At 36.0% G+C, this 15685-nt stretch overlaps 1 protein-coding gene across 2 annotated transcripts in view; it reads right to left on the reverse strand.

The window, feature by feature from the left end:
* LOC147079184 (uncharacterized) overlaps window positions 1-15685 on the reverse strand; it is a 491603-nt gene that overhangs the window by 17974 nt on the left and 457944 nt on the right. The window lies entirely within an intron of this gene.

Consider the following 15685-nt stretch of genomic DNA (forward strand, 5'->3'; position numbering starts at 1 on the left):
CTTGAAACGCGGAAGTTAATGCTGCAACCCCCATGTTTTATTGAAAATGTCGCTAGAATGTGTACATTTAAAAAATATTGGCGTTTATTTCAGCTCGATCGGAGGTCAAATGGCAAAGTTAGATGCAAATAATTGTTATTAGAATCGCTAAGGCTGGCGCGGCGCGGACAACCCAGTACTGCCACATTAATAAATCCAATTCAATTTAGAATTTATATTTTCAAATATTAAATCATTCCGCTCCCGGGCAACGCCGGGTGATACTGCTAGTTACCTATAACCAGAGGGTAGGAGCAAAGGAACATAAAAATTAATGGGAACTGGCTTACCCTACTATCTACTAGGTGTGGTATAACAAGCAGCGGATCTCGAGTGTGGAAAAATATGAGATAACTTAGACACGTGTTAGAATACTATTATTTTCAATAAGTCTGTATGATAATAATATGCATTAAAGTTAGTTACGCAAATGCTACGTGTATTCAATTTGAGTGCCGTCGGCACGTTTTGTTATGTTTGGGTTTTACGGACTGACCGTCATAAAATACCCTGCTTCAAAATATTTGTCCACGGCGATGGCTTTTACATTTATATTTATTAATATGTTCTATGGCAGGAGCGGACCCTTCTGAGTTGCTCCGCTCCGGATAAAAAGTTTTGAAATTAGGTTTATTATTCATCATTTTCATTGTTAATTCTATTAAAGAAAATCCGGCAGCAAATCGTCTTTCACTATCTGCCTCTTCTGTCAAAAAAAGTGAAGTTATTCGTAATTCACTCGGCAGTGTTGCCGTGTTTCAAATAATTCCTGTGTTGCAAAGTGTCAAATATAATATTTTCATTAGATTTTAGGACGAAAATGTATTAATAAAAAAACATCGAGAGCAGTGGGGCACTACAAATTTTCGGTGGTCTGCCTCCGCTCCTGCTCCGGGTAAAACCCCATTGCTTCACTGTTCCGTGCTCCGTATCCGTGGCGCGGTATGCGGTGGATTTATAGGGCGTACATACTACATACACAAAAACACAAACAAGCCAGCGTAAATAGGCGCGATTAATTGAAGTTCTAAAATAATATATACATTCAATTCGGCATAAGAATTATAGTAATTAAAACAGTAATGCCGTGGACTGCATTAGATAGGGGAATTAATAATCCAAACATTGTAGCAAGTACATAACCACAAAGAAAGCAGTGTATTGTTTTTCTATTACGTGGGCCCACTCAGTTTTACGACTGCGTAATACATGACGGCCATAAAAGTGAATTATGATATGTAATACTCTGGTAATTACATAAAAAATAACGCGCTAGAAATTTACGACGCACGCGACGCTGAAATAAAGGAAACGAAATGGACTTCGAGAAGGCGGTAAAAAAATGTCGCTTCTCGGATTCCAGCAAACGACAAAATGGAGAACACTGAATAATAAAAAAAATCGATAAGGGTGGTTGTTTTAGGAATGAATTAAGCTGTTGATGGCTGTTAGTCTTTATCAGTCATCATAGTAGATGGAAAAATCGTAGGCAGGTACCTACGTACCTACTTCAAAAGTAGAAGAATATAGGTATATATGTAGGAAGGTACACCTTCCTATAATAAAATGGGCGCATAGATTTCTGGAAGTATCGTTCTACAAACGTTTGGTAAGAATATGATCGCTAATACTTATTATAATAGTAAGTACACATACATACATAATAGACAGATCACGTGTTTTTTATCGTAAATATTTATATTATTTAAATAGTAAGCAATTTTACTAGTGGTTTTATAAATGCGTTTAAAAATTAATAAATCTAAAAAATCTTAACACCACTGCACATGTATGTAGATACTGAAATATGACTATACCTATTCTAAAACATTAGATCGAGCGGTTTAAAAGAATACTATTGTATGTAATATGCAGTCATCAAATGTTTAAAATAAATATAAAGGATAATAAGGCAGCAAAATTATATAAATATTAATATAATAAGTTTAAGGAATGTCCAGGCTTATGCTCTGAAAATACCATAAAATCTCCATTTTGACCTACGTGCCGCATGTGGGCCCTTCTTTTTTATGATACCAGCATGCCAGTATGCTAGTCCATCGACATAATAATTCGACGACTACAAATAATTTCACATCCATTTTTTGGTGATAACTGATAAACACTATAATTAAAACTGTGCAGTGAATACGAAATAGTAAAACTGGAATTCAACCAACAAAATACATACAAAAGGTGTTGACATCCTGTTATCGATTGCCATAAACAACCTTGAATAAATATTGAAACGAAATATTCTTTAAACAACACGCTAAACGTAGGATGAATTCGATCAACGTAAATAAACACTCTAACATTATTTAATAAACATAATTTTAGATTCACTTAGAATTATATTAGAAACCATTTATGCAAGCAGGTGCCATTCAGTGAATGAATGAAACAGGTGGTAGAAAATATTTATAGAAAAAACGTAGTGGAGTTATTTATATAAATAAAGGGACAGCCAAAACCAATCTCAGAGCTTTTAAGTTTCCTGATTGAAAGCTTTTATAATAAAAAGCAGAATTTCAAAAAACTGGGGAGAATGAGAGAAATGGATTATTATTATTATGAGAGGATAAAATGAGATGAAGATCACATTGAATAGATGTATTTTGTATATTGGAGGGATGCGGAAATATCACTAATAGAACATCAGAAACGCCACATGACCCATATTGTCTTGGATGGCCTAGGCTAGTGAAGGCCTCCGACTTCCTGACTAGCTCAGGCACTTGGAAGTGGAGGTTCATTAATGTGGAGGAACAGGCAGGAATCTCATAGACGTGGAGTAACCAAGAAGTTACGGTAGAGAAAGAAAGTCGATAACTCAATAAAACACTGGTTAAACTTCATAACTGGTATATTATCAATGTTGTTACACAATTTAACTTATGGTCACCCTTTATTCAAAAGTTTATAATCAAATGGCAATGAAATAATGTTTATATGTAACTAGATTCTCGTTAAACAATCACAATAAGTCGAATGTCAAAATTATTTAACGTCTACAAGCCACAATTATCCAAAAGGAAAAGGTCTGAATTGTTCGTATCCGAAATTCACAAGTAAATTATGAAAAGTCATTTATTTAGATCTCGAAATTAAAAAAAAACATTTGAAAACGTCTGATTTATTTATATCTCGAAGTCCACATATATAACCACATTTATTACTGATTAATTAAAAATTAATTCGAATATTATTAATTAATTATTTTAAAATTAACTTGATTATTATTAACTAATTATTTAACATTAACTTAATTATTTCTAATTAGTTATGCAGACGAGATCGCGTGGGTCCCGGGGCAACAAAGCGTCACAGAGACGCCCCCCGGAATCCACAAGCAGACTGATATCGGATTTTAGAATCTTGCCTTTTTATCCGTTAGGGGTGGTCGTATTTCTTACCTATTCACACCGATACCGCCATATGCTACACATTTATATAAGGTTGAAGGATGTCAGTCTATCAACCAAACATATATAGTGATATCGATGTACATAATATGATTAATATTAATATTACTTTAATTACATTAATTACCGTATACTATTAACGCCCGTCCATATGTCCCACTTTATTATTTCGCTAACCCATTGCATATTACATTTCACTAACCATTATATTACAATTATACATTACCAATTATCTTACAACCAAATCATATTTTATATTTAATCTATCTTAATTAACCCTTTACCTAAGCATATTATATTTAGTCAAAATTTAATCCTATTATCTTATTACCTATATGTACATGGTCTGTGACCGACTTATCTCTTCCACAGTTCACTCTGAGAAGTGGTGGGACCTGCCAGAGCAAACTGCGGGACTTCTACATATATTGAATATTGCTCTGCTTTGTCGAGGGTCGTAGTCATCTAACCGGTGGTACATTGACTACCAGGATCAGACCGAGCGGTTGGGAGGCACTACTCCTTATGGGAGCGCCCCCCACAGGGGCGGAAAATTAAGTGTGCGTCACTAGGCCCTAGATTGAAGTAAGTACACAAAACAAATTATTTAAAAAAAAAATGCGAATTTTACCTAGCCAGGGGGCATTTCACCAAATATCCGCTGATCTCATTGACATGGTAGAATTCCGTTTAAACAAATGATGATATAAATTACGTAGATAGAGGAAACTATAATTTTATTAGTCTATGAATGTAGAGGAAGGAAAAATAATTATTCTGTCATTGCAGCCACGACGAAATCACTGTGCAACGGTGTTAGTGTCATTTGAAAGTAACGGTACCAACACCTAAATGAGTCGCCTATACTGCCAGAAGAATTTGACACCATTCTACCTATGTACCTATATTAAATTCTACACATCGGTTTATTAATCGACAGCTTTAATCTCGTCAACATTTTGAAAAGCGCTTTACATTGATGTACAGGCGATAAAGGAGAAAAAGCAAGTGACAAGCAAATGACCTTTTCACATTTCGTTCAATTATTTGTTATAAAATGGTCTATATCTGTGGTGTTTACTTTAATAATAAGACACTACAGTTTTAATGACCCCCAGGTTTAATCAACCTGGGCGCCAGCCAATGTGGTGTTTAATGAATCTAACTTTCTTTATCTGTCACCGCAACTCTGTATGGGTCTTGGCTTCCTCCGGAATCCGCCTCTGAAGCCCTGTCCAAGGCAGCTTCCATAGTTTACAACTCCCAGTAATTATGAAAAGGTACCGTATTAATGAATACCGACATCAAAATATTATTCACTTCTCCAGTAAGTGGATATATAATATGTAGTATGTACCTATTGTAAAAAACAAGCATGCGCCCGATACAAATTCGTTCGGTTCATTGAATTTGTCATCTTTGGACAGATTGTAAATAGGGTTTGGCGTCGACGCGAATAAATTCGACCGTCTACAAAAAGCGGTCACAGTTCCTCTGCAGATGTTCGAAAAAGATTTACCGAACCGCCGTCCACACAGGGAATTTAAGACCATGCATATTTTATACATGACAAAATATTTGACATTCAATCGAAACAAACTGATGCAAGTACATAATATCATACTATGTTCGCTGCCAAAGGACACACTTCGACCGCGAATCGTGATAGACGACGAAAATTAATTACGTTTTCGATCTGAAATAACTTTCGTCATAGCGTAGCAATTCAATAACCACTAAACTATGTGATTAGCTAACGTGGTGATTTAACAATGAGAAACTCATCTATCATTAATCAATAAGTTTTACCTATCCAATAAGAGTAGGTAGGTACTTAGGTATATAATATAATATAATATGTACAGGGGTAATCATTTTACTGTTACTAAACGAGCCTTGGCGAAATGTTGTAGGTAATTTTAAAAAATCTTTCTGAAAGAAGACTGCATGTTATTATTCTTTTCTCCATGTACATGGGATACGAATGCATCATAAAACTCTGGCAACTCAACGCGGGTTGATATTTTTGCACACGACTGAATATTTTTGTATCAAGGAGCACGCCTTCGAACCGAAATCAGAATTTATTAACCTGCTAAGCGGAGCATAATATCGTATCTGTTCTGGCAGAACACACTAACTGGAGAATACTAGTTTTGAGTAATTTGACTTTGAAGTTGTTAAAATGTTTGAAATGGTCTATCATGTGAGTTTATTAACTAATCGTAAAAAGGATGACTTTAAAATAAACACTGTTTAATTATTAAAAAGGTTTCCAGACGGTAAAGTTTGAAATAAGGAACATTTTGGTATAACTAACTCAATATGTCATTTTTTCGAATTAGTGTCTTCTGCCAGAACAGTGACGTCAGTGACGATATCATCCCCTGCTGAATTTATAAATGCTGGCACCGCAAAACACGGTTGTGACTAGTCCATTGAGAATAAAGACTACTTATATCGACAGTCAATAATACATTTTTTTATATTATTTAGTTAGATACTTTAAATTACTTTCGGAACCTACTCAATCAATAAAAGGCAGGAGAATTACCATGTCTGCTCTTAAGCGGAGCACATGGACATGGACCTCCCTTCGCAGAGTGGAGGTTATATTAAAATGAGTCATTATGAGAAACTGTAGCCAATGGCCCAACCAACTGGGTCCTTACTCTGGATCAAAAACGTGAAATCTGAACCCACGGTTCTAGAGGCGGACGCTCTGCCACTACTGTGATACGGGTTTTAATTGAATTTAATCAATAATAGGCTAGAAAATAATGAAGGCTTAGATTAGCAATCGGTCAATTTGCACGATATATTTATGAACGATTTAACATAAATCATTCCACAGTGACACCATATAAGCGATCCGCAGATGTATTGGCTTGCATTGTTTTTTTCCAATGCCTATGCCCTATGTTTCAATGCTAGCAAACGACACTACAACTTTATTGTAAATGTGTAAATCGATTTTTCCGTACTCATTATGGTGCGACTGTAGAATGATTTACTTACTGCAAAACGGATGTGATCAAATCTCACTCATTTCAAGATGTTTTCTAGGAGGTACCTGCCTAGCATGCCTATTTGTTTCTGACGTTTTTACAAACCATTGCATGTTCAATAAAGAATGCTATAGTTATTCTTAAATCTTGTGTATATTCAGACATGATTTAAAAAAAATGTTACTTACCTACCTACCTAGTACCTACCTACCTACTTATATATATAATTAGGTATCTATATATTATATAAGTCACCTGTGAGGAAAGCTAATATCATTAAATTATAACTTGATTCATTCCATAGTTCACGGTTGTGTGAACACTCAAAATTCACAGAGCACCGTATCGAAAGCGATGACTTAACGGTATCAGTTTGCTTGATATTCTCGAGACGCCCGAAGCAATGTAATGTGAACATAAACTTAATATTATCTATTTGTATAATATATATAGAGGAGCAGACGACAGATCTAGAAATTGAGGAGGTAGCCACCAGACAGTGCAGAGGGGTATAATCTTGCTCTGCAAGCAATGTCTGACAAACCGTTACTCAACAGGGTCACCATTCAGTCAAATGATATTTAAGAAAATTAAATTAGTGTTACGCCCAAGATGGCCGAGCGGTAACGTGTCGGCTTATAATGTCATGAGTTTCAGGTTTGAATTTCGGGCCTGACAAATTCTCATGTTCTTGTGCAATGTATGTTTGGACCCTGAGTAATGATCTAAAAAATTGAGCAAGTGGTTATAATCCATTTCTCATATCAACAAAAATCTGTTGATCTGATCCTCTTAGGATCAAACATGGTGATATAATGTAATGTAGTTGTATGAAATTGGCCGCGCAACCAGATCATTATCTAGTAAATTAATACGTCACTACGTATCATATTATTATTATAGTGTCCGACCTTCTGTTGATAACACTTAAATAATTTTGAATTCTACGCGCCACTTCTGTAAAGGTCGACCCCTTGGTATCGTGTCACTACCAAAAAAAAAAAAACCAGAAGACCGATATTTATAGGTACCTAGCAGTATTAATAATGTAGTATTCAAATATAGTATTATAGGTATTCAAGATTACCCTTTTTGCGTGAAAAGTTTAGTTGAACCATATTGATTTCATGTCTGACGTTAATAATTTATATTGGCACCTAAATACAGCTGATGAAAACTTGATAGACTACGATATTCGAAACTTCGGAGTAAAACTCTTACTAAAGGTGAGTCATAACTGGAAACACTATTCGATCATACCATCTATTATTTATAACCTGAACTACGGAGTTATTGTATCCGCTTGAACTTTACTATGCAAATTGAATTACAGCGCTCAAACACTTGTCGTGATCTTTTCTATTATTAAAGCACTATAAGGGAATTTACATATTATGCATAGGTACCTACTACAGTGTTGACAGTAATAATCATCAGCCCTGTACTTAGAATCTTAACGCTTTAGATACTAAATCGAACTACCTACAGTTAATTAAACCACAAAAAATAGAAAATCAATTTACTCTCCAGACATCCAAAGTGGTATACCATAATTGCATCGAGCTTCAAGTTTGTATAACCAATGTATGTAAAATAGTTTCGCATGTTAATTATTATAATATCTTATTAATTCACGTGGTATGCGAGTCGACAAACTTCACCGGATCATAAAAATAGCCAATAAAACACATCTTACATTATCTTATCTAGAGGTTAGAGGCCTTGGAGATGTGGCTTTATAGACGTATCCTCAAAACTCTTTGAACTGACACTTTGATGAATGAAAAACGACAGAAAAGTTGTGCGTAGCATCAAAACTAGAAAACTACAGTGCCTCGGCCACATTAGAGTAGACTTAGCGTTGTACTACATAACTACTATTAAAATGGACAGTAGGTTATTAAACGCAAATCGTGAGCAAATAATAGGTAATCGTTTTTGCAGTAGGTACAACTAAACGTACTTTGTATGCTGGCCATGTTTCACTGTTTAACTTGAGAGACATATTCCTCCAACAAACTATTTGCAGCGCCTGCAATTCGTCACGACCCGCAAAAGAAAATACATAGTTAAACAATATTTGCATTTTACTTTCGTCAATAGTATGGTAAATTTAATAGTATCTAAGTGGAAGGCGGGGAAAAGTCACGTAATGTTTTAGCATTCGCGGTAAAACGTCTAGGACAGGTCAAAAGGCAAAAAATAAAGGGAATTATGCATTTTGCACATATTATTATTATATTCATGTTTTTTATTTTACATTTTACTACACGCACGTTACTCCAAAAAGCTAAAGCTAAGCTAAAAAGTCAGTGGAAGAATCACACTTGAAAACAAATCATACTACGAACACTCAGTCATCATATTACCAAGAGTCCTCCTAAGTTAAACTAGAGAACGAAGCTGGACATTTTAAAATATAAGATAATATTGAGAAGGGTCTTCGTCTTCGGAACCGTATGTGAAAATGGGACGCTGCGAGAATCATACAAGTAGGTACAGCGAGTTCAGTGATCCCTCTATCGACCCGGATATGAAGATATTATGACGGACCCGTTGGGCAGGCCATGTCACAAATACGTAGACATCCACCAACCCTTCTTCACCACGGCTCCTTTTCAGTAAGTATAGAGGGAAGAAGGGTCGAATGACTAAAAGTAATGTTGTTGGGTGGAGGCTGAGATAGTGGAGAGAACTTTTAGGTAATAAATGGGGGTAGAAACATATCCTGGAGTGGTCACAATACCCACATTGGATTTTAGTGGATAGAAGGCAGATAATGATGAAATAATAACACGTTGATAGTATGATAAATCGGATTTGCGAAATATCAGGATAACCCTGTATAAATAACAGTGGCAGCGGATAGAATTTAGCATCAAAGCGAGCGAGAGTAAACTCAAGGGTTAGTTTGGTGTTTCGCTCCGTGGCACTTGCCCTGACCGGCTGGCTCACTACTTGTTGGGGGATGGGGGGTGGAAGCGACGTCGCACGGGCAGCGTCGGGGGCGTCGGACGGACGTCGTCGGGCGTCGCACCGTAACCTACAGTGCACTTGTGCAATGTACATACACGTAAGTATTTAGAAACCGCTCAACGTAAAAAATAGAGCGAAAAACTCATTCTCATTCAATTGTGAGCTATTTCTACCATATTGAAATTAAAACGTCAGGTGTCATACATAATGTACTTTAAATAGCTGTATAATGCCTAGTTTTGAGAAAGTATGACCATTGGTTTCTCTAGGTTTGTCACCTAACAATAATCGTCGCGTAACATATCTGAGTTGACAAGACTACAGACCCGATTTTGTAATTAATGCAAACTGAGCAAATATGTAGGTACCTGCAAAATATTGTGATTATAATATAGATAAGAGTGGCCATGAAAGATCCATCCTCATTTTCAAAATGAAAATGAGATAATAAGGATGAACTTTAATATAAAACAAGTAGATACCAACCAGTTTTAGTTTTCGCCAGTTAAAATACATATGTAGTGAAATTTTGTAATGTAAATTTGTAATTTTGTAAAGTGATAGATCTGCCAAAGTAATGTGTCTCCTGTAAGATGTAGGTATACCTAGCGATGTGCTTTTTCCTTTGACCCGAGCGACGCGTCCTTCTCTGCCGAGAGACGTTGAGCCCGGGACGACGATTGCACAAGAGAATAATGTTTTGTCGTAGACTGTTTAGAATGATAAGTTATTGCAACTTTCAATACGCAACATGTAAAACAAGAAACTAGAACCGCGCAGTTAACTTCCGTCATTCAGTCTATAATAACCCGTAATTTTGCCAACCATCTTGGAAATATATATGCAGGTATAACGCCACTGGACATTTTTTCAGACTTTGCAGGGAATTGAAGCAATCTCACAAGGAAAAGCTCCGTTCTCAGACATTCAGAATTCTCCATCTCTCCTATCTAACGTTCTTATCCATAGGTACTTAACGCGATTCAACTGCATGTCAACGCGAATCATTCTAACATAAAATTACGAACTCCCTACTTTCTTTTCATTTTTAACGCGGATGGGTTTTCCGAAGATATACCGATTAAATTTTAAATGTTTGTACCTATATAATTTGTGAATTGTACTAACTACCTAACCACTACTCTACGTCTACTAAATAACTAACAACAAATAGGTACATAAAACTTTTGAAATACACAACCATAAGGAAACTCTTATATTATAATGAAAATGGTAAGTTAATGCCCACCAATGTCAATGAACTTTGATGTGAATGTCAATAACAATAATAATTGTTAGGCTCGGGATACAATATGTATCTAATGTTAATTAAAATTACTACGTACGACACTCATTTTTCAGAAGGTATGTATACTCGTATGTTTCAAAATATATTTCCCATATCTACCTTTTTGTCGATACTTTATTGTATATTAAAATAAGCGGAAAATTTGCCGAGTAGCTAGTTACCATCTTAATGTAGAGGTGCTACAAAATACGACGACAATCTGATGGTAAAGGTGGTAAATAATTTATGCATTTACACTGTGCCGATAATTAAATAAGTAATAACTAAACGTACTAATTACCCGATACTAAAACGCAGGTATGCCGCTTGTTAGAGCACTTTTTAAGTGTCAGACAGCTAAATACAGTGAAATATTGTAAAACACGCGCTATACAATTATACCTACATTCGACGGTGTTGCCTGGTTGTTGCACTTCTTTTGACGATTAACGAATTGTCGAAAAATAGTGTATTGTCTCTAAAGCTGCGTAACCACTACGTTCGCGAACCAGTAGCACTCCGCGATCGTTCCGAGCGGAGAGCGTAAAGTGCGTTCGTGGACGCTTGGGAACCAGGACGTGTAGTGTACGTGTACGTCGTGTTCGTGTAACAGACAACAGCAAGTAACTGCAACAATAATTCGTAATGGAGTTGGTCGGAAGAAAAATGTTTAGCTCTCATCGAACTATATCGAAACAATACGGTATTGTGAAATCCTAGAGATGCTAACATACCTGTATATTGTCTTTCAATGTACAGATAATAGCCTTAGAAGCTTCACAGACAAATTTTAAACAAATATTGCAGACTGGTAAAACTATCACCCGTGACTAAAAATCGTAAGGTTAAAGTCAGCTTATATTGAGCCGATACAGCCTTTCGGAATGTAGTATCTTATATTTGGATTGATGGTGCTACCAAACTGAAATGTTCAATTTTTTACGAAGACATTCGCATAAAATTTCTGTAATGCCAACTTAATTCTTGAGGTTTTAGGTCTAATAGTAAACCATCATAATCCCTGTTTTTATAGACAACGGCTCGCCAAAATCGATGAAGCCTTTATAAATAATCTTCTACCAAATAATGGATGAATATGAAAGAAGCACTTGCCACTAATTCAGACGACATGATAGCTTAACATTCAGATACACATTGCGGAGCACCTACGGAGCGACCGTGTTCGCAAAGCACGTCTTCATTTGAGCGGTCATAGTTTTGCGGAACGCTACTGGTTCGCGAACGTAGTGGATACGCAGCTTAAGAATAGTCACCCGGCACGGCAGATTCGTAATAATTGTTTATTGACTATGTTGACCAAGATGTAATACAATGTGTCCGAAATCAAAAAATGAGAAATACCGTTGATTTACATATTATAATGATAAGACCTGAATAAACATAGATTTTATGAGAACACAATATTTCACGTTTCGTAAGACAATCGGGGCCGTTAATTGGTTATATTATTGGTATGATAAATAGCCGACGAGGTTTCCCTAACGCTAATATCTGTAAGGTGCATGTGAAAGTGGTTCCCGCGTAGGTAGTACCTAAATATGGGGTCGTGCAACAGTGAATTAGTGAAAATAAGTACAACGAGCACTGTAAGTGTAAAATAAATCAGGTGTATCCAAAACACTAGATTTACGTTTGTGTCCTGCGATGCAAATTAGTTATTAGACTTCGCAACTTTATTGCACCGGTGTGGCGTACCACAGACACAAGCAATTAAGTGGAGCTTCCGGCCGCTTCTTCGTACGTGCGACATAATGCCAATTATATCCGTGAAGTGGCAAAAAGATAAACTGGCGGTAGATAAATACGTCATTTAAAAATAACTGTCGACGAAAGGGGCGACAAACGTATCTGTTTTTTTCCAGATGTGTCATGCAGGCTTCAGATTAGACAATTAAGACTAACACACTGGGCAATCCAGTTGTTGACCAACCATGGTGACTTCGCATATAAGCTGCACGGTTTTCGTTTGGTATGACATGGCCGGAATGCACATGCGGGCACGACCATCAAGACGCTGAACACGTCCTCTGGGATTGCCCGCTGATGGGAATCGAACGAGCGGAGCTGTTTGCCAGGGCCCGTCCACACACAGGCCCAGTGGCAGGCCCAATTGGCCACGCAGACTTCATATCAACCAAGGCCAAGTTTGAGCCATTTGAAAAATTTGCTGTGTCATTTATGGAGGACGGAATAATTTCATCACTTTCAACTCCTGACTCGTCTGTTTCGGCAGACTAAAGTACACGGATACAAAGGACACTTCGTGTCACTAAAGATAAATGATGGCAGAAGTCAAGATTTTTTTTAATTTTATAAACTCTTTCTTTGAGTACCAAGGTGCATGGTTGCTACATCAGTCCCGTGCAGCTTCCTTTTCGGGACAACGAAGTGTAGCACTAAAATCTTTTCATTCTGACACGTTTATAGCGTCATGGAAAGCGACAATGCACAAATCGCGGCTGCATATACCTACATGACGGGTAGAGGTAGGGTAACTCAAATCATTGGTTGACTAACGGAAATACATTTTATTTTTCTTTTAAAATTTTCTTCTTTACACAAAAATGTAATTCATTCACGCCATATTCAGTTAGGAAAACTTTCGATTGGTAACTTGGAAAAGGTCGCAAGACCGCAGAGTGGCAAATCTAGAAAAAAATCAATCGACAGCTCGGAACAAATAAGAATGGTCCTGTGTAAAGTCTTAACTCATTTAGTGTTAACACCGCGACTGCGCGGTTTGGAGCAGTTGGCCATTCGATATTTATTTATTTATTTAAGAATACAAAACATTGTGGACATAACAAATCTAAATTCAAGACGTACACAACATGAGATTTACATTATAAGTCAAACATTACCCTCACAAGAGAGAAGAGAATATAGAAAAAGAAATATATATATATAATAACAATAATAATAACAAAAAAAAAATCAAAACATACTTAAGTACAATTTAATACAGAAAAATATAATTTTTGAGTATATATAAATATATAGTATATATAATTAACGTGTTATTTAAATGTGGTAATTAAAACTTCAGCAGTGATAGTGTAATACTCGATGAAAAAGAAGATAAACAGTTCCTACCAACTATGTTTACTAAGAAAATATGGCGACTGTGAACAGACATTATAATAGGTAATTTAGGTAGGTATTGATTTTGCTGATGCATTAAGTCTGTGGATGAATAATAAATTACAATATTATATAATCAATTACTATGAACACAGTTTATCAAAGCCCTTATGATCAATAAAGGGTTAATTCAACATGAAATTGGATTCGTAAAAGCCCTATTAAATTACGAGTCGACAATTTATATTGCATACTGTATAAAGTATTTTGACGCATTTAGAAATTAGGATGAAGTCAGCGTTATGCATTTTATTATTATTGCGAGCAATAAAGCCGATACCAAATTATCCCGACAATAATCATTACGTTTGTAATAGCAATAGCCGTCTGCTTGCTAGTTAGTATAATTATTAAGTTATTAATACCAGAATACAAACAAAATGAACGACCTAAATCGCGCGTTATTAAGTTAATGATCGGAAAACTTCTTGTTAGTCATATTAATATTATTTATATTACGGTTGGTTGGACGGACTGTAAAACAGCCTCCGCCTACGGACTACAGCGACGGCTGGCCGGTGCAATAATGCGCCGCAATCTTGACGCAATAGCCCATAAATGGCCGGTCGGTGGATCAACTACAGATATTATAGGTAATACCTAGGTACCATCATAAATCATCCGATATTCGAATTTAGAACTAAGCTCTTCATAGTATACGAAATATTGAATGATTTGTCAAATGTTAACATGTGGTGAATGCAGACTAACTTCAAGAGAAATTGCAGAGAGGTTTAATATTGACAAATCCTTATTCATCATCTCCATAGACTTGGTATGGTGCCTAAGCTTTGTGTTTGGTTGCCACAAGATTTGTCACAAATGAATTTGCTCGACAGGTTGATTTATCTGCGTATCACTTTTCACCAGATAAAATCAGGATCCATTCTTGGATCGAATTACAACGGGTGACGAAAAATACAATGGTAAATCACTGGTGCAGCATCCCTTTCTACCCCTAAAGCCGAAATGCACGAAAAAGGTCGTGTGTGTGATGGGGTATATTCAGGACATCGTGTATTTATGAGCTTTTAAAATCAAATGAAACAGTAATACATAAACAGTAGTACATTTTTACTAATACATTGTACCTATATATACTTACATGCATATATTATATCGAATGTAATATAAATGTGTTGAAACGAAACATGTTCATAAGAATCATAAGACAATAGTTATTTTATTATAACTGTCCTAGAATGTGTGATCTAACTTACTAATGAATTATTCATGCATTACACTGTACAGGTACACCTTATGAATTTGTTGGTATAAAAATAAAAAATGGCTAGCGGTCCTTATAGTATCGGTAGCGAGGGGTGAAGGTAAACTGTTAAGATTCGACGTAAATAGTGGGCACTAAACTTTGTCAGTCATACTTATTTGTTTTCATTGAATTGAATAGAATTTGCATTGATGCTGGATAGTTTTTAAATTTCAATTAAACCGTGCCTAAACCATAATAGTTTAGGTGTAGGTACTATGGGCGATTCGACAAAAATAGTTCACACTTTTTCAGTCCCACTTATTTCTTTTCGCTGAATTAAGAATACATATTACAGATGGTGATGTAGTGTTTTTTTTTTTTTTTAATTCATTAAGCCCTGCCTAAACCAAACCATAACCCAGCGATTTCCAAACTGGGAGGCGCGGAGTGTTGCAAAGGGAGGCGCGAAAAGTTTAGCATAAATGTAGCCACAGGTTTGCAGTTTTCAAATGCATAGTTTATAAAGAGCATGGGGGCCCGGGCATAACAGACATCACACATTTACTCTAATAAGTAA

Source organism: Rhyacophila brunnea, unplaced genomic scaffold (genome assembly GCF_057557595.1).
Source record: "Rhyacophila brunnea isolate RB1 unplaced genomic scaffold, BYU_Rbru_1.0 scaffold_10, whole genome shotgun sequence".
Lineage (NCBI taxonomy): Eukaryota > Metazoa > Arthropoda > Insecta > Trichoptera > Rhyacophilidae > Rhyacophila > Rhyacophila brunnea.